This window comes from Erythrolamprus reginae, chromosome 5 (genome assembly GCF_031021105.1).
Source record: "Erythrolamprus reginae isolate rEryReg1 chromosome 5, rEryReg1.hap1, whole genome shotgun sequence".
Lineage (NCBI taxonomy): Eukaryota > Metazoa > Chordata > Lepidosauria > Squamata > Dipsadidae > Erythrolamprus > Erythrolamprus reginae.
The window spans coordinates 5588535-5608900 of record NC_091954.1 but is presented as its reverse complement, the minus strand read 5'-3'; the positions used below and the strand labels follow the sequence as shown (position 1 = coordinate 5608900).

General features: G+C 41.7%; 1 protein-coding gene across 3 annotated transcripts in view; it reads right to left on the bottom strand.

Moving 5' to 3' along the window:
* The window catches only part of KCNMA1 (potassium calcium-activated channel subfamily M alpha 1), a 655726-nt gene that overhangs the window by 446134 nt on the left and 189226 nt on the right, over positions 1-20366 (bottom strand). The window lies entirely within an intron of this gene.

Here is a 20366-nt window from a genome sequence, read left to right as displayed (position 1 = left end):
GGGGAATCAATTTCCCCATGCCTGACGACAGAGGTGGGTTTCAAGGACTTTGCAAAAGTCAAGGAGGGTGGGGGCAATCCTAATCTCCGGGGGGAGTTGATTCCAGAGGGTCAGGGCCGCCACAGAGAAGGCTCTTCCCCTAGATCCCGCCAGACAACATTGTTTCATCGATGGGACCCGGAGAAGGCCAACTCTGTGGGACATAACCGGTCGCTGGGATTCATGCGGCACAAGGCGGTCCCGGAGATTATAATTTATTTATTTATTTGTTTTGTCAAGTACTTATTGGTGGTATGCAAAGATATAATAATATTTACACACATGATACTAGTAAGAGAGAAACATTAGTACAGGGGATGGGAAGCACTTGAATGCACTTATGCACGCCCCTTACTGACCTCTTAGGAGTTAGGAAAAGTCAAAGTGGATAGTCTAAGGATAAAGTTTTGGGGGTTAGGTGATGATATTACACAATCAGGTAGTGACTTCCATGTATCAACTACTTGGTTACTAAAGTCGTATTTCCTGCAGTCGAGTTTAGAGCAGTTTACTTTAAGTTTGTATCTGTTGTGTGCTCGTGTCTTGTTGTGGTTGAAGCTGAAGTAGTCGTTAACAGGAAGGACATTGTAGCAGATGATTTTATGGGCTATGCTTAGGTCATGTTTAAGGCGACATAGTTCTAAGCTTTCTAAACCTAGGATTGTAAGTCTAGTTGCGTAGGGTACTCTGTTGCGAGTAGAGGAGTGGAGGGCTCTTCTAGTAAAGTATCTCTGGACACTTTACATACTATACACCTAGTTGTTGACTTACAGCCATTCATTTACAACAGCAATGAAAAAAAAAACGACTTCCACCTGTTCTTTGCAACTACCGCAACACCCCCATGGTCAAAATTCAGGCACTTGGCAACCAGAGTGTATTCACAACAGTTGTGGTGTGCCCGGGATAAGCCAGATTGCCTTAACAATTTCATGATTCATTTAACCACCACTTAAAATCAAAACAAACAAACTTAACAATGGTAGTAAAATGATTGTAAAAATCAAATGCAGGTCATTTGACAACTGCCTTGCTTAGCAGAAGAAATTCTGGTCCCAGCTGTCGAGAACTACCTATCATAAAGATCTCTCTGTCCTGGAGAGAATCCCAGAGCATAGTTCCCTCTAAGCTGAGCAGTGAGCAATCGCTCACTTAAAAATCATCATCAACTCAGAGTTTTCCAAACCTGCCCAGAAGCCGAGAGGGAAAGAGTGAGAGGGAAGGAGAGAGAGAGGAAGAGAGGAAGAGAGAGAAACAGATAGAAAAAAGAGAGGAAGGAAAAGAGAAAGAAAAAGAATGGGAGTAAGGAAGAGAGAAAGAAAATCAAAATCTAGTTTGAAACTAGCTCAACTATTTAAGTGGCATTTTGATATTGATAGAGTTGCCCTATTATGAGCTCACTGTTATAGACACACAGTACAGTATTTTATTTTGAAATTCTCTGAGGCAAAACAGGGTGGGTTTTTTATGTTTGTTTGTTTGTTTATTTATTTATTTATTATTTCTGTGCCACCCAGACACTATACTTTTCCGCCCCCCCCAAAAAAAAAATTAGAGGGAACACTGTCCCAGAGTAGGGTGAAATAAAAGAATTCCATATGTCCCAGTAACAATGGGGATATTGAAGTACCTGGGCATTGTCTTAGCCTGTTGCGAACTAATGAGTTCAAACCAAGGAGATTTGTTCTAATATTTGTTCTAATGGCAACACATCATGCCATGTCCCCAAATACGTCCTCTCTCAGCCTAGAGAAAGTTATAGATGGCACAGTCCCTCATTTGTACTCTGTATAAAGACCTGAGAAACATAGAAACATAGAAGACTGACGGCAGAAAAAGACCTCATGATCCATCTAGTCTGCCCTTATACTATTTCCTGTATTTTATCTTAGGATGGATATATGTTCATCCCAGGCATGTTTCAATTCAGTGACTGTGGATTTACCAACCACGTCTGCTGGAAGTTTGTTCCAAGCATCTACTACTCTTTCAGTCAAATAATATTTTCTCACGTTGCTTTTGATCTTTCCCCTAACTAACTTCAGATTGTGTCCCCTTGTTCTTGCATTCACTTTCCTATCAAAAACACTTCCCTCCTGGACCTTATTTAACCCTTTAACATATTTAAATGTTTCGATCATGTCCCCCCTTTTCCTTCTGTCTTCCAGACTATACAGATTGAGTTCATTAAGTCTTTCCTGATACGTTTTATGCTTAAGACCTTCCACCATTCTTGTAGCCCATTCAATTTTGTCAATATCTTTTTGTAGGTGAGGTCTCCAGAACTGAACACAGTAATCCAAATGTGGTCTCACCAGCGCTCTATATAGCCTAAGTTTTAAAAAGTTTAATGTCTATGGAGATTCTCAGTCACCCAGATCCATCAATCATTCAATTTATTATTACAGTCTTAATCCAGACGACAGAACAAATAAAAGCACTCAGTATACATACCATTAAAAATTCTAGTATAAAGTAATTAATAAGAACTAAAATCTATAATAAAATCCAGTCTGTCAATTATACATGGCCTGACTATTTGCAATCAGTGAGGGGCTGCAAATTTTTTACTACCACATTGTGGGCGTGGTTTATTTTGTGGGTGTGGCTTGGTGGCCATGTGATCAGGCGGGAGTGGCTTGACGGTCATGTGACCAGGGGGTGGCTTAAAGGTCATGTGACTGGCTTAAAGGTGGTCAACTTGACGTCACTCACATCAAGGGTTAGGGCCCCTTGCCTCAAAGAGAGACAATTTCCCTATTTATTATTACTGAACATCCAAAATATACTATATAATTCTATGTATATATGCCATATGTGCACATACATATTTGTTCTGCCAGGCTCTCTGGTAGGAGCCTCCCGAAAATTCAAGGGTACAAATTGCAGACAAACACACATTTGAAAATTCAAAACAATGTTCTTTATCACCAAATTCAAAATAAACTAAGCACTCTTTTTGTATTGCAAAGAGCACTCGTCCCAAAACAACCAGGTAGTCTGTACAATTTCCCCTAAGCAGTCATTAAGTACTTAGCTAGCAGCTGTGAAGAAACTTCACACCCCTTCTTCTTCCAACGAAGTGAGACACACACACACACACACACACACACACACACACACACACACGTTGCTCTGCTTTGGTTTCAAAGGCGTGAAAAAATCAACAAAGTCCAGAAAACAGCAACACACGATTCCTGAAGAACTCCGATCAGATACTCTTCCACAATGGCCAAACCCACACGCTGCTATTTATAGCAGCAGCCCTAATTACTGGAGCCCCACCCAACCACAAGTGGCCTCATTTTCTCTTGTAATAATCCTTCAGTTGTTTTCTCCTATGCATCACTCTACACATGCGTGGATGTGTCATTAATTCTTGTTCAGAATCCAAGGATGATACAGATGATTGATCTCCTCCTGGGCTGTCTGCCAAACTCCCCTCTTCCCTGTCACTCATGCTTCCTTGGTCAGAGGAGGCTTCATCGGCAGATTCCATTGGGAGCAAAACAGGCCTGCGGCATGTGGATGTCTCCCCCACATCCACCTGCACAGGAGCTGGGCCAGAGCTAACCACAACACATATTATACACAAGCACACAAAAATATACGTATGTATACACACACACATGCAACACACAGCTCTTATAAATTCTACACACCCAACCTCATTTACTTCCATAGGAAAAACATACCCAGAACCCAGAAGGGGGAAAAAACTTAGAAACATAGAAACATAGAAGTCTGATGGCAGAAAAAGACCTCATGGTCCATGTAGTCTGCCCTTATACTATTTTCTGTATTTTATCTTAGGATGGATATATGTTTATCCCAGGCATGTTTAAATTCAGTTACTGTGGATTTATCTACCACGTCTGCTGGAAATTTGTTCCAAGGATCTACTACTCTTTCAGTAAAATAATATTTTCTCATGTTGCTTTTGATCTTTCCCCCAACTAACTTCAGATTGTGTCCCCTTGTTCTTGTGTTCACTTTCCTATTAAAAACACTTCCCTCCTGGACCTTATTTAACCCTTTAATATATTTAAATGTTTCGATCATGTCCCCCCTTTTCCTTCTGTCCTCCAGACTATACAGATTGAGTTCATGAAGTCTTTCCTGATACATTTTATGCTTAAGACCTTCCAGCATTCTTGTAGCTCGTCTTTGGACCCGTTCAATTTTGTCAATATCTTTTTGTAGGTGAGGTCTCCAGAACTGAACACAGTATTTCCTACCAGTTCTGCATACCTGACAAAAAATTTTCTACCGGTTCTTTGTACCTGACCTCACCAATAGGACCCCATCACTGGTTTCAATCCATAAGGCAGGGGTCCCCAAGCTTTGCAACTTTAAGACTTGTGGACTTCAACTCCCAGAGTTGTCCCAAAGGGGCATTTTTAAAAAGCACCTGGACTTCTTTGAAGACATTATGCTTCCCATTTCTGACAGCTGAAGATGCTTCTTGGATGAGAAGCGAAATGCCTTCAATGAAAAACTAGGAAGTCCAGTTGCCTCTTGAAAAATCACCCTTGGGTTTAAAAAAAGGTGAAGTATGGAAGAAACTAATTCTGCATTCTTAGGAGAGAGAAAAAAGCAGCACTTAATGAGGGCAGAGGATGGCATCATTGTTTTTCCATGACCCTTCGGCATCAAACATTATGCCAAGGTATTTAGAGGTGTGAACGTGCAAATATGAGTATCAGCCCAATTTGAGAGTGTGGAAATCAGGTGATTGAGATTCACATTCATATACAGGGTAGAAGGAGGAAGATGCAAGAAACATCCTTGAATAACCTGTCTCGATGTGGCTGTACTGTTTAGCAAGTGCTTGCGTGGAAAATCATTGTACCCAAGTGCCAAAGCTCACTGCAACACTATCGCCAAAAAGGCTTCAAGAGTTGTTAACCTAACCCTTTCCAACTTCAAGCAGGCCTCTTGTGTGTTTAAAGCGCCCACTAAAGCCAATTATAGAAACATAGAAGACTGACGGCAGAAAAAGACCTCCTGGTCCATCTAGTCTGCCCTTGTACTATTTTCTGTATTTATCTAAGGATTGATCTATGTTTATCCCAGGCATGTTTAAAGTCAGTGACTGTGGATTTATCTACCATGTCTGCTGGAAGTTTGTTCCTGCAGACGTGGTAGATAACATTGCAGAGTATAGATCAGAGGAAGGAAGGAAGGAAGGAAGGAAGGAAGGAAGGAAGGAAGGAAATTTGCCTTTCGCAAACTCCTCAAAACTCATCTCTGCTGTCAGGCATGGGGTAATTGATTCCCCTGGGCTGTTTTTGCTTTATGCATGGTCTGTATGGGATGTATGATTGTTTTTATATTAAGGGTTTTAAATTGTTTTACTATTGGATTTGTATTGTTTTTGTTGTGAGCCGCTCCGAGTCCTCACAGAGGAGCGGCATACAAATCGAATGAATGAATGAATGAATGAATGAATGAATGAATGAATGAATAAATAAATAAATAAATAAGGAGGGAGGGAGGGAAGGAAGGAAGGAAGGAAGGAAGGAAGGAAGGAAGGAAGGAAGGAAGGGGCGGCATACAAATCGAATGAATGAATGAATGAATGAATGAATGAATAAATAAGGAGGGAGGGAGGGAGGGAGGGAAGGAAGGAAGGAAGGAAGGAAGTTTGCCTTTCGCAAACTCCTTAAAACCCACCTCTGCCATCAGGCATGGGGTACTTGATTCCCCTGGGCTGTTTCCGCTTTATGCATGGTCTGTATGAGATGTATGATTGTTTTTATATTAAGGGTTTTAAATTGTTTTACTATTGCATTTGTATTGTTTTCGTTGTGAGCCGCTCCGAGTCCTCACAGAGGGGCGGCATACAAATCTAATGAATGAATGAATGAATGAATGAATGGGTGAGTGAGTGAGTGAGCGAGCGAGCGAGCAAGCAAGCGAATGAATGAATGAATGAATAAATAAGGAGGGAGGGAGGGAAGGAAGGAAGGAAGGGGGAGGAGGAGGAGGAGGAGGAGGAGGAGGAGGTCTTATCACCAACAAGGCCAAACCAATAAAAACAAAACCAACAAATCCAATAAAAACAGGCCAATAAAAATTGGAACATCTTGAAGTGATGCCTGGGTGATTGACAGAATATAGATCAACAAGACGCCACATCCTCAGGAGAGAGACCATCACACGGGAAGTGATAACAGTGAATCATGCCCTGATGCCTTTATGCATGCATGCGCTTTTCCTTACACATATAAAAATAGCCCCTGGGTTTTAAAATCCTGCTTCTCTGTGAATGAGAGCCGTTATTCCGCAGGAGCTGAGGATCCTATTGAACTGAGGCAGACGGCAGTCTCACAAGGTTTTCGGGAGGATTCCAAAAGATGAGGAACAAAGTGCCAAGAAAGAGAGGCCCAATATATACACACTGCTCAAAAAAAATAAATACAGGGAACACTTAAACAACACAATATAATTCCAAGTTAATCAAACTTCTGTGAAATCAAGCTGTCCATTTAGAAAGCAACACTGATTGACAATCATTTCATTTCATTTTATTGGATTTGTATGCCGCCCCTCTCCGTAGACTCGGGGCGGCTAACAACAGTGGTAAAAACAACATGCGACAATCCAATATTAAAGAAGCTAAAAACCCTTATTTTAAAACCAATCATACATACCAACGTACCATACATAAATTGTGGAAGCCTAGGGGGAAAGAATGTCTCAATTCCCCCATGCCTGACGACAGAGGTGGGTTTTAAGAAGCTTGCGAAAGGCAAGAAGGGTGGGGGCTATTCTGATCTCTGGGGGGGTCTTCCCCTGGGTCCCGCCCAATGACATTGTTTAGTTGATGGGACCCGGAGAAGGCCCGCTCTGTGGGACCTAATTGGTCGCTGGGATTCGTGCGGCAGAAGGCGGTCTCGGAGATAACCTGGCCCGGTGCCATGAAGGGCTTTATAGGTCATAACCAACACTTTGAATTGTGACCGGAAACTGATCGGCAACCAATGCAGACTGTGGAGTGTTGGTGTGACATGGGGATATTTAGGGAAGCCCATGATTGCTCTCGCAGCTGCATTCTGCACGATCTGAAGTTTCCGAACACTTTTCAAAGGTAGCCCCATGTAGAGAGTGTTACATTAGTCAAGCCTCGAGGTGATGAGGGCATGAGTGACTGTGAGCAGTGACTCCCGATCCAAATAGGGCAGCAACTGGTACACCAGGCGAACCTGGGCAAATGCCCCCCTCGCCACAGCTGAAAGATGGTTCTCTAATGTGAGCTGTGGATCGAGGAGGACGCCCAAGTTGCGGGCCCTCTCTGAGGGGGTTAGTAATTCCCCCCCCAGGGTAATGGATGGACAGATGGAATTGTCCTTGGGAGGCAAAACCCACAGCCACTCCGTCTTATCAGGGTTGAGTTTGAGTCTGTTGACACCCATCCAGGCCCCAACAGCCTCCAGACACCAGTACATCACTTCCACTGCTTCACTGACTGGACAAGGGGTGGAGATGTAAAGCTGGGTATCATCTGCATATTGATGATACCTCACCCCATGCCCTTGGATGATCTCACCTGCTGTTGAGCACATTCAACTTTGAACAGAAGAAAATATTCAATGAGACTATTTCATTCATTCAGATCTAAGATGTGTTATTTGAGTGTTCCCTTTATTTTTTTGAGCGGTATATATTGATGTTCTGTTGCCCCAGAAAATGAAACAAATGCATGTATTTATACGAGCCCAGACAGACATCCCCACAAATGCTCCAGAGTTTTGGCAATAAAAGCAGCGCAGAAGGTGTGTGTGTGTGTGTGTGTTTTAATGTGCAGGCACACACACAAACACACACACACACACACAGAGGCAGTGTGGATTAAAGGAAGCTGGAGTTACCATAGTAACCCACCAGACCAACGGAACACGTTGTACTTTGCAGCATCCTAAGTCTGGGGCTGGCGAGGCCCAACCAGAAGCGTCGTTCCTGTCTCTATGGAAACCAAAGGGAATAGCCCACACTGTAGTCACAGGAGATTAAAAAGAATCCCGGATGTGTATTTTCAGCTCAGTGGTGAGCAGTCTCTTGTGTTGAGAGATGATACCAAGTTATTCAGAACGAGGAAAGCACCTAAACGCCTATCTCCCAGTATATGGGGAGTTTACATTAGATTGGATTGAATACAGCTCATCTGTCTGGAACCCACATTGCATTTCGGACATAAACACTCTAGAGCAGTGTTTCCCAACCTTGGCAACTTGAAGATATCTGGACTTCAACTCCCAGAATTCCCCAGCCAGCCAGAAGAGCCCTCCACTCCTCCACTCTCAACAGAGTACCCTACGCAACTAGACTTACAATCCTAGGTTTAGAAAGCTTAGAACTACGTCACCTTAAACACGACCTAAGCATAGCCTGTAAAATCTTCTGATACAACGTCCTTGCTGTCAATGTTCCCTCTAATTTCTTTTCGGTGTGGGCGGAAAAGTATAGTGTCTGAGCGACAGTCCCTTTGGGACTGGGCGGCATAGAGGTATAAGTAAGTAAGTAAGTAAGTAAGTAAGTAAGTAAGTAAGTAAGTAAGTACGTACGTACATACATACATACATACATACATACATACATACATAACCCCCTCATATATACAATCCCATGTAACATCCCCTTATAAATACAGTCAATCATCAATCATCCCTCCTGAAATTTATACCACTGTCTTATTTCTGGGTACTTCTCCTGTCTTTCCCACTTTTCTCTCTCATGTTTCTCATTTCTCTCTCTTCCTCCCTTTTTCCCTCATTCCTTCTCCCTCTCACTTCTCCTCTTTTTCCATCCCTGTCTCTCTCCCCCCCTTATGTGTGTGTGTGTAACCATTTCCAAAACCAGTTGAGGGATGGGGTTTTTTTCTCTTTTATTCTTTTCAAAAACAGGTGTGGGCTGGGGTTTTTTTCTTATTATTTGGATGCTTTTTACCATATGCTTCAAGAATCACCTCTCTCTCTCTTTTGTTTCTCTCTCCTCTCATTCTCTGCCTCAATCATTTTCTCATTTCTCCTTTTTTCTCCCCTTTTTGTTCTCATTTATCTCGCTCTCCTTTCATCTCCCTATCTGTCTTGCTTTCTCTCTCTCTTGCTATCTTTTTTTCTCTCTTGCTTTCCTTCTCTCTCTCTCTCTCGTTCTCTTATTTTCTTTCTCTCTCTCTCTTGTTCTTTCTCTCTCTTGTTCTTTCTTTCTCTGTTGCTCTCTCTCTCGTTCTCTCTCTTATTTTCTCTCTCTCTCTCTCTTTCCTTTTTCTCATTCCCTTTCTCTCTATCCTTTCTATCTCTCACTTATTCTTTCCGTCCCTTTCTGTCTCTTTCCTTTCTCTCATTCCCTCTTTGTCTCCTGGGGCTGACTGTGCCTGCCCTGTACCCCCCACCGCGGAGGGAAAGCATTTGGCATCGGCACGGCCAACACCCCCCCTCCACGAGCAGCAAAAGCCTAAGCGACGGAGCCGAAAGGCAAACGGCGCACCCCGCCGCTTAGGCTTTTGCTGCTCCTGGAGGGGGGGAGAAGTTGCGGTGCGGAGAGGAGCGAGCGAAGAGGGAAGAAGACGGGGAGCGGAGGGAGGAGAGAGAGAAGCTCCCTGATCGAACAATTGCTTCAAATGTTCGAGGCTCAGCTAGCCCGGCTTCGATCTCTCTCTATCCCACTGCTCGGCTTTTTTTTCTCCGAGAGGAAACACCGCGCGTTCTGCCTGCTTTTTCACCCGCGCAGCCAATTGGCAGCCCCCGGCAGCCAAACGGCACTGAGGCTTTCAGCATCAGCGCCCACCCCTCCAGAAGCAGCAAAAGCCTAAGCGGCGGGGCGCGCCGTTTTCCTTTCGGCATCGGCGCCTTCCCCTCCACGAGCAGCAAAAGCCTCAACGACGGAGCCCAGTCGCTGAGGCTTTTGCTGCTCATAGAGGGGTGGCGCTGATGCCACTCCCCTCCCCAGGAAAGAGGTGCAGGAAAGCAGCGTGTTTAAAAGGCACGCTGCTTTCACAGAAAGCAAACCCGGCTTTCCTTGCCGGCACAGGGCTTTCCCGCCACTCCCCCCCGAAAACACAATGGAGGATGACAAGTAGGACGAAGCGGGGTGGAGCAACGCGGGGCTCAATCAGGCAGCTTCCGCGCGTTTCTTTCAGCGGAAGAGGAGAGGGAGCGGATCGGGCGGGCGGGGGCAGCGCCTTCTACTGCCGGCGCCTCCCCGCCCCCGCCCCCCTGCGGGCTGGCAGGGGGATGGGGACTGCGCGCCCATGGAAAAGGGCGCACGGGGGGGTATTTTGGGGCGCGCGGGCGCGAAGCCTACAGGGAACGGTGCTTGCTGTCAATGACTACTTCAGCTTCAACCACAACAACACACGAGCACACAACAGATACAAACTTTAAGTAAAAAGGTCTAAACTTGACTGCAGGAAATACAACTTTAGTGAGCAAGTAGTTGATGCATGGAACTCACTACCTGACTGTAGTATCATCACCTGATCCCCCAAATTTTACCCTTAGATTATCCACTAATGATCATTCAGCTGAATGACCAAGAATAATCTGAATTTTATATTATTTGGAATAAAGTTTATAAATGGAAGACAAAAATAAAAATAAAAATTAAGGTTATGAGAAATGCATGAATATATTAAAATGATATTAGAACTTTTTGTTGGGTTTTTTATTAGTTTAATTTTTGTGTTTATTAGAATGTGTAAACAAAATTTTTATTTTTACTTAGACTAATATGTCGATTTAATGATTAAGATTTAGAATATACTCTTTTTTCTGTATTAAAATTGACTTCAAGAAGAGAGGGGTAATTGCAACTCCCTATTATGTGTTTAATTGTTTATATGTCTGTATGTTTTTTTATGGAAAATTAATAAATTATATTTAAAAAAAAGATTATCCACTGATGACCCCTCCCAATTCCTAAGAGGTCAGTAAGGGGCATTCATAAGTACACCAGGGTGCCTGCCTTCCATCCCCTGTCCTAATGTTTCTCTCTTACTAGAATAATATATATAAACATTGTTATATTTTTGTATACTGCCAATACATACTTGACAAAATAAATAAATAAACAAACTATCCAAAACTTCAACCAGCTCCTTTCACCTACTAAAAAGACAAAGATTGGGGCCTATTTTCCCTAAATAGACATAACAACCATCATGTTCTTCCAATGTTTTGATGCCTAAACTGGAGAAGCAAAGAAATGTTTTAGACTGAATCAACCCTAATATGTCCTTAATTCTTTTCTCTGAAAGAATACCAAGTCTTTGGTATCCTAATATTTCTCTTTTACTGGTATCATGTATATAAACATTGTTATATCTTTGGATACCACCAATACGTACTCGACAAAACAATAAAATAAATAAATTAAATAAAATAAATATTAATTTGATTTGGATTTGCATCACATTGTTTTTCAATATGTTGTGAGCCGCCCCGAGTCCTCAGAGAGGGGCGGCATATAAATCCAATAAATCCAACAAAAAACAAAAGAACAAACAAACAAAACAATAAATAAATAAATACATAGATAGATAGATAGATGGATGGATGGATGGATGGATGGATGGATGGATGGATGGATGAATGAATGAATGAATGAATGAATGAATGAATGAATAAATAACAGTAGGACACCTGAGCCTGCAAAGAAGAAACATAGAAACACAGAAGATTGACGGCAGAAAAAGACCTCCTGGTCCATCTCGTCTGCCCTTATACTATTTCTTGTATTTTATCTTAGGATGGATCTATGTTTATCCCAGGCATGTTTAAATTCAGTTACTGTGGATTGACCAACCACGTCTGCTGGAAGTTTGTTCCAAGCATCTACTGCTCTTTCAGTCAAATCATATTTTCTCATGTTGCTTCTGATCTTTCCCCCATGTAGTTCGTCTACAGGTGAGGAACATTAAAGAAATCTGCCTGGAAGCATCATGTCTCTTTCTTGGGCTTTGGAGCCTGGCACATGGATGAAAAAATAATAACTATAAAGCAGAATTGTGTTTACCTTTGCTACCAGTTCGAGAGCATGTGGGAGCTGTTCATTCGCAGAGCGTTTTTGATGATGTCCAGGCGAGTGGGTGGAGCTTCTCCCCACCACTGCTACCGGTTCGCCCGAATCGGTGCGAACCAGTAGCAACCCAACACTGCTATAAAGGCCAAATAATGCCCCATAAAGCCCCCAAACTTTTCATTCCATTTCCATCTTGATTCCACAAAATGGAGAGTTCGTGAATCTTAGAACGTTAGTTTCAAGTTTCAAGTTTTATTGGATTTATATGCCGCCCCACTCCGAAAACTCGGGGCGGCTAACAACAATCATGAACAATATACAATAATAATCCAATATTAAAAGCAAATTAAAACCCCTTAATATATAAAACCGAGCATACATGCAAACATACCATGCATACAATTGTAACGGCCTACGGGGAGAAGAAGTCTTAATTCCCCCATGCCTGGCGGCAGAGGTGGGTTTTAAGTAGCTTACGAAAGGCAAGGAGGGTGGGGGCAATTCTAATCTCTGGGGGGAGTTGGTTCCAGAGGGCCGGGGCTACCACAGAGAAGGCTCTTCCCCTGGGTCCCGCCAAGTGGCATTGTTTAGTTGACGGGACCCGGAGAAGACCCACTCTGTGGGACCTAACTGGCCACTGGGATTTGTGCGGCAGAAGGCGGTCCCTGAGATAATCTGGTCCGGTGCCATGAAGGGCTTTATAGGTCATAACCAACACTTTGAATTGTGACTGGAAACTGATCGGCAACCAATGCTTACTGCGGAGTGTTGGAGTGATATGGGCATACTTGAAGAAGCCCATGATTGCTCTCGCAGCTGCATTCTGCACGATCTGAAGTTTCCGAACACTTTTCAAAGGTAGCCCCATGTAGAGAGCGTTACAGTAGTCGAGCCTCGAGGTGATGAGGGCATGAGTGACTGTGAGCAGTGACTCCCGGTCCAAATAGGGCCGCAACTGGTGCACCAGGCGAACCTGGGCAAACGCCCCCCTCGCCACAGCTGAAAGATGTTTCTCTAATGTGAGCTGTGGATCGAGATATTGATCCAAATATTAACTATTTTCTATTTGGCTCCTCTGTTTCAGCAAATCTTCTAGCATATACAAAATATACAAAATAATATGTCCTTTATAATATAGCTTCAAGAATGGTGTCTCCCATTCTATGCAGAGGCATAAAGTCATTGCTGCCTCCACCTGATATCATATGGATTATTTATGATTTGTTCTATCTTGTTGTGAGCCGCCACGAGTCTTCGGAGAGGGGCGGCATACAAATCTAAATAATAAATAATAAATAAATAAATATATATATATTGGCCTTATTTGCATACCATGTTGTCGGTGAAAACATTATTTGGTTCTGTTTGGGGTTCTAATTTATGGTGATTGTTTAAATTCCTTTGTGGCAGGATTTTATGATTGTAAACCACCTGGAGTCTGGACAGCTTTTGGCAGCAACTACGTACATCGAATAAATAAATACACAAAATGTACCGATTGCCTTGAGCACTTCAAGGAAAAACAGGAAATACTGTAAGCATAAAACGTATCAGGAAAGACTTAATGAACTCAATCTGTAGAGTCTGGAGGACAGAAGGAAAAGGGGGGGACATGATCAAAACATTTAAATATGTTAAAGGGTTAAATAAGGTCCAGGAGGGAAGTGTTTTTAATAGGAAAGTGAGCACAAGAACAAGGGGACACAATCTGAAGTTAGTTGGGGGAAAGATCAAAAGCAACATGAGAAAATATTATTTTACTGAAAGAGTAGTAGATCCTTGGAACAAACTTCCAGAAGACGTGGTTGATAAATCCACAGTAACTGAATTTAAATATGTCTGGGATAAACATAGATCCATCCTAAGATAAAATACAGGAAACAGTATAAGGGCAGACTAGATGGATCATGAGGTCTTTTTCTGCCGTCAGTCTTCTATGTTTCTATGCCTAATGAATCAACAATAAAAAAATATTTTAGGTATTGATAAAAAGGATTATTTCTCACAGAAATTTATTCTATACTCCAGTTGCTTGCTACAGCTTCACTTGCAGTAAATTTCTGCCTCTTGTTGTGCTGTCAATCATTCTGCTAAATCAACAACATAGAAACATAGAAGACTGACGGCAGAAAAAGACCTCGTGGTCCATCTAGTCTGCCCTTATACTATTTCCTGTATTTTATCTTAGGATGGATATATGTTTATCCCAGGCCTGTTTAAACTCAGTTACTGTGGATTTACCAACCATGTCTGCTGGAAGTTTGTTCCAAGCATCTACTACTCCTTCAGGCAAATAATATTTTTCTCACGTTGCTTCTGATCTTTCCCCCAACTAACCTCAGATGGTGCCCCCTTGTTCTTGTGTTCACTTTCCTATTAAAAACACTTCCCTCCTGAACCTTTAAATGTTTTGATCATGTCCCCCATTTTCATTCCTTAGTCCTCCAGACTATACAGATTGAGTTCATGAATTCTTTCCTAATAAGTTTTATGCTTAAGACCTTCCACCATTCTTGTAGCCCGTCTTTGGACCCGTTCAATTTCACCAATATCTTTTTGTAGGTGAGGTCTCCAGAACTGAACACAGTATTTCACAGCCACAATCTCTGTATGTAGAACCACAAGAGATAAAGAAGGCTTCTCAAGCTAAAGGAATTCGTGGTTATTACATAAATGGACCTAGCTGGGAAACAGGGCAAACTCCCAGGGCTGTGCCTTACTTGAAAAGTAAGACTAAAATATTTCATAGCTATTATCCCTACATTTTTTTTTTATCGTTTTAAAACATTTTTGTTGTTTCAGTCATGTGAGTTGTAGCTCTGCCTTGGGCAGGAAAACCCACTGAGTGATTTGGGATCAGTGGCTCTTTCAGTCCAACAGATTGTTGATGTAGAGAAAATAAGGCCATTATCTATGTTCACTGTCTTTTGTTACTTATAAATAATAGCAATAGAAATAGCACTTAGACATATACCACAGTACTTTACAGCCGTCTCCAAATGGTTTAGAGAGTAAGCCTTTTGCCCCCAACAATCTGGGTCCTCGTTTTACCAACCACAGAAAGATCGAAGGATGGGTCAACCTTGAGCTGGTGAGATTCAAACTGCTGAACTGCTGGCAATCAACAGTCAGCAGTATTCTAACCACTGCTCTACCATGGCTCTTATATGATGATGATGAAGATGAAGAGGAGGAGGAGGAGGAGGAGAAGCAGCAGTAGTAGTAGTAGTAATCGTATTTGTAACACTTTTTAAATGTTCAGTTGACTGAGTTTCATGTTTAATGAATAAAGTAAGTAATAGTAGTAATAGTAGTAGTAATAGTAATAGTAGTAGTAGTAGTATTTGGGATACTTTTTAACTGTTGTTGACTGGGTTTCAAGTTTAATGAATAAAGTAAGTAATAGTAGTAATAGTAGTAGTAATGGTAATAGTAGTAGTAGTAGTATTTGGGATACTTTTTAACTGTTGTTGACTGAGTTTCATGTTTAATGAATAAAGTAAGTAATAGTAGTAATAGTAGCAGTAATAGTAATAGTAGTAGTAGTAGTATTTGGGATACTTTTTAACTGTTGTTGACTGGGTTTCAAGTTTAATGAATAAAGTAAGTAATAGTAGTAATAGTAGTAGTAATAGTAATAGTAGTAGTAGTAGTATTTGGGATACTTTTTAACTGTTGTTGACTGAGTTTCATGTTTAATGAATAAAGTAAGTAATAGTAGTAATAGTAGTAGTAATAGTAATAGTAGTAGTAGTAGTATTTGGGATACTTTTTAACTGTTGTTGACTGGGTTTCAAGTTTAATGAATAAAAGAGATACCACCACCAATAATAATAATAATAATAATAATAATAATAATAATAATAATAATAATAATAATACAGGTGGTCCCAGTAGTAATCGGCACACTGGGTACTGTGCCAAAAGACCTCAACCAGCATTTGAAAACAATAAACATAGACAAAATCATGATCTGTCAGTCGCAAAAGGCTTGGATCTGCACCCATCATACCAAAATACTGTACATCACACAGTCCTAGACGCTTGGGAAGTGTACGATTAATGATATTGTGATATGAAATCCAGCATATAAACCTCGTTTGCTGTGTATTACTGTTTTTTTGTGAATAATAATAATAACAACAAGAACAACAACTAACTAATGAACAACGCTATGTTTGACATTGGGGGAAAAATGGGTTTTTTAGATTTTTTAATATTAGATTTGTTTACGTTGTCTTTTTACTGTTGTTAGCCGCCCTGAGTCTGCGGAGAGGGGCGGCATACAAATCAAATAGATGGATAGATGGATAGATGGATAGATGGATAGATGGATAGATGGATAGATGGATAGATGGATAGATAGATGGATAGATAGATTGATAGATGATAGATAGATAGGTGGGTGGATGGATGGATGGATGGATGGATAAATAAATAAAAAACATTCCTTGTTTCCCTTAAAAGTTGTGCAGCTACGCTAAGCAGTGTGAAGCACAAGATATGGCACTTAGGTTTTCCAAGATCAGAAGGCAAAACGCAACCCTATTTATTGATGCTTAATATTGTCCATTCTCCAAACACAACTCAAAATCTGCCAATGGAGGAGAACCAGACAGCAGCACCAACCAACAACTTCTCGAAACTTCTTTTGCTGTTGCAGCTCTGGAACTAAAGCCCAATCCTGTAATTTAGGCAAAAACTGCACCTGTCACACAGACCATCATGCCAGTAACTAACCAAGTTATACTGCACAGAAAATTAGCATAAAACAAAGGTTTCTGTTCTGGCTGCTAAATTATTTTTTAAAAGTATCTCAAATGTTGTTTTCTTTCAACAGTTTTATTTTTGAAATACTTAGGATTAATTTAGAATGGAATGAGTTCTCACAAACTGTTCTTGGTTTTGACAGCTGCCTAGGCAAAAGATGCAACTTCTTAAATCATTTTCACACATGCGCTTGCTAACAAATTCCCTACTTTATTTAATGTGTGAAAAAAAGGAGAAAAAATGTAAGTGGCTATCCCACTTTTTATTATTCATAGGTCGCATCTGAAGTAGGACCCACTATTCTCTGGTGTCTGGCTTCACTTGTGGCAAGGTGAGGGAGATAATTATATTATTTAGATTATTTCAGGGGCTGTTTTATTTATTTATACAGTGTCCCCTGAATTTTCACGGGTTCGAACTTCGCGAAAAGTCTATACCACAGTTTTTCAAAAATATTAATTAAAAAATACTTTGCGGTTTCCCCCCCTATACCACGGTTTTTCCCGCCCAATGATGTCATAGGTCATCACCAAACTTTCGTCCACCTTTAATAAATATTTTTTTTAATAAACTTTAATAAAGGAACATGGTGAGTAATAATCTAAATGGTTGCTAAGTGAATGGGTAATTGAAATTTAGGGGTTTAAAGTGTTAATGGATGGCTTGTGATACTTTTCATAGCCAAAAGTAGTGTATTTACTTCTGCATCTCTACTTCGCGGAAATTCAGCTTTCGCGGGCGGTCTCGGAACGCATCCCCCACGAAAATTGAGGGAACACTGTATTGCTCTAGTCGGTCACAAATGTACACAAACTCTCAAGCATGCTTTCATTAAAATATAGCACTGGTGAGAAGTGCAATTCCCATTGCAATTCTTGTAAAATATTGTGCATTCATGCTTTAATACATTCTTCTCATTTGTAAGTCAAATCAGGGGTAGGCTTGGAGAGGTTTGCCCGAATTGGTAGTGACCGGCTGGTGATGTCATGATGATGTCACTGACCCATCTTTTTTATTATATATTTTTATTTTATTTTTATTTTTATTTTTTGTTCTTCTGACCATGCACAGAAGCCGAGTTTCTGACACTGTGTGCAGTCACCATCTTGTTTTCGGCTTTTTAAAAATTGGCAAGGAGCTTCGCAAGGAAAACAGAAACACAGAGTCAGAACCGAGATGCTGAGACACAAATTGAACAAAGTTGCTTCCCGCAACGAGCACATTTTTATAGCCTATGGGAGGGGCCAATCATCTCCGAAACTTACTCCCGAGTAGCCCTTCTCCTCTGTAACTCTTCTTGCCTTGTGGCAGCTCTGCGCATGCGCGCATTGGGAACAGGCTTACCCTGTTCTTCTGCCTGGCTTATAGAAACATAGAAGATTGACAGCAGAAAAAGACCTCATGGTCCATCCAGTCTGCCCTTATACTATTTCCTGTATTTTATCTTAGGATGGATATATGTTTAGCCCCAGGCATGTTTAAATTCAGTGACTGTGGATTGACCAACCACGTCTGCTGGACGTTTGTTCCAAGCATCTACTACTCTTTCAGTGAAATAACGTTTTCTTTTACTTTGTGTTACTTACAGTAACATTGGAATGACAGCATAGTGTGTCACGATATCGCTGAGCTTTGGTGTGGTTATAAAAAAGGGTTTCGTAACAAATATATAAGCTGCATCATATGTGCATGGTGGAGTGGTGGGACGGCCTAGAGGTGACGTTCTCGCCTCACAGTCAGGAGGCTGTGAGTTCGATCCTAGGTAGAGGCAGATACTTCTCTCTCTCGACACAATGAGAATATATCTGCTGAACACAACTCTGCACTGGTGACAGGGAAAGCATCAAGCCATTAAAAACTCTGTTAGTTCCATTGAGTTGCCCAGACTCTACTCCACCAGGGATTATGGGGTTAATGGTTATGATGATGCATGCATGGTCACATCCAGTGAAGGGCCACCAAAATTTTTACTACTACACTGTGGGCACGGCTTATTTTGTGGGTGTGGCTTGATGGTCACGTGACCAGGTGGGAGTGGCTTGCTGGTCATGTGACCAGGTGGGAGTGGCTTGACATTCATGTGACTTGACCAAGGATTTTCCAAGACCCTCAAAACAATACCCACATCAATGGACTCAAAACAAGCAGGTCATCGAATTCACCCACATCCTAGAAGTGAGCAGCTGTGAAATGACAGAAACATCTCTCTTAGAATTTTGAAAGCACCTTTTGAGCATTGTCCTAAAGGGGCCTTCATGATTAAAATGATCACTCACAAAATAATCACTTACTCAAAGGCAACAATCTAAAGTGTTCCTTGCTACTTTCACATCCCAAAATGCTCCATTCCACATAACAGTCTTAACCCTCCTTCCTGTAGACTACCAGACAAAATCAAGGTTTCTGGCAAAACATTAGGTTTCAAGCATTATTCATTTTATTTTTTCTAGAGCAGGGATCCACAAACTTGGCAACTTTAAGACTTGTGAATTTCAACTCCCAGAATTCCCCAGCCAGCGATGAAGACCCCTGTTCTAGAGAATACTCCAGCCATTCGGAAAGGAGGGGGAGGCAGAAACCCAGATCACATAGAATTAATTCCACATAATAATAATTAATAGTAATAATTTATTAGATTTGTATGCCGCCCTTCTCCGAAGACTCGGGGCGGCTCACAACAATAATAAAGACAATATAGCAGTGAAACAAATCTAATATTAAAAGAAAAAAATATGTAAAACCCCAGCAATTAAAACCATACAACACATACATACCAAACATAAAATATAAAAGCCTAGGGGAGATGTCTCAGTTCCCCCATGCCTGGTGATATAGGTGGGTCTTGAGTAATTTGCAAAAGACAAGGAGGGTGGGGGCCGTTCTAATCTCTGGGGGGAGTTGATTCCAGAGGGCTGGGGCCACCACAGAGAAGGCTCTTCCCCTGGGGCCCACCATATGACATTGTTTGGTCGACGGGACCCGGAGAAGGCCAACTCTGTGGGACCTTATCGGCCGCTGGGATTTGTGCGGTAAAGGGCGGTTCCAGAGGTATTCTGGTCCAATGCCATGTAGGGCTTTAAAGGTCATTACCAACACTTTGAATTGTGACCGGAAACTGATTGGCAGCCAATGCAGGCCACGGAGTGTTGTAGAAACGTGGGTGAATCTGGGAATCTTATCTCCTTATACTTCTCCTAGACACTTCTGTTTGCAGCAGAATCACCGGCTTTGGGGTTTTAAAATGCTTTCGGGGAGAACGCAGAGGCTGCCCAAAGAAGACACCTTGCATTTTCTTTCAACATCTTTCAGTGCTCCATTGGTCAAGCTCCATTTTCACTACCCCACCGCGTTCCTCCCTGTCTGGGCAACAGTCCACCCCTGGTCACACTATAATATGTGGGTTCCCTCTTGCCTCCTTGTTGTCTCCTCTTCCCTCCACACACAGATAACCAAGTCAGCCAGTGAGGTCACCCATCAAATGCTTGCTGGTATGGAGACTGTCACTCTAGGCATTAACTCACTCCTGGAATCCAAAT